Source organism: Penaeus monodon, chromosome 27 (genome assembly GCF_015228065.2).
Source record: "Penaeus monodon isolate SGIC_2016 chromosome 27, NSTDA_Pmon_1, whole genome shotgun sequence".
In the NCBI taxonomy this organism is placed as follows: domain Eukaryota; kingdom Metazoa; phylum Arthropoda; class Malacostraca; order Decapoda; family Penaeidae; genus Penaeus; species Penaeus monodon.
This window is the reverse complement of record NC_051412.1, coordinates 3,382,216-3,382,429: the sequence shown is the minus strand read 5'-3', so window position 1 is coordinate 3,382,429 and position 214 is coordinate 3,382,216.

Below are 214 nucleotides of genomic sequence, written 5' to 3'. Positions count from 1 at the left end.
GCCCCCTTCGCACCTACTTACATTCGCTCGCACGAAAATATGAACAATAATGCACGCCTTCCTTCATTTATTTCGACATATTCCGCTTATTTTTCGAGCCGCGTCCATGGCCCAGTTTTGAAGGTGGCTTCTGACAATTACGGCAAAACTGCAGAAACCCTGGGCTCTGAACTGCTTCCCCGGCCATAAAGGTTAAAGGCCAGGGTCGTGCTGG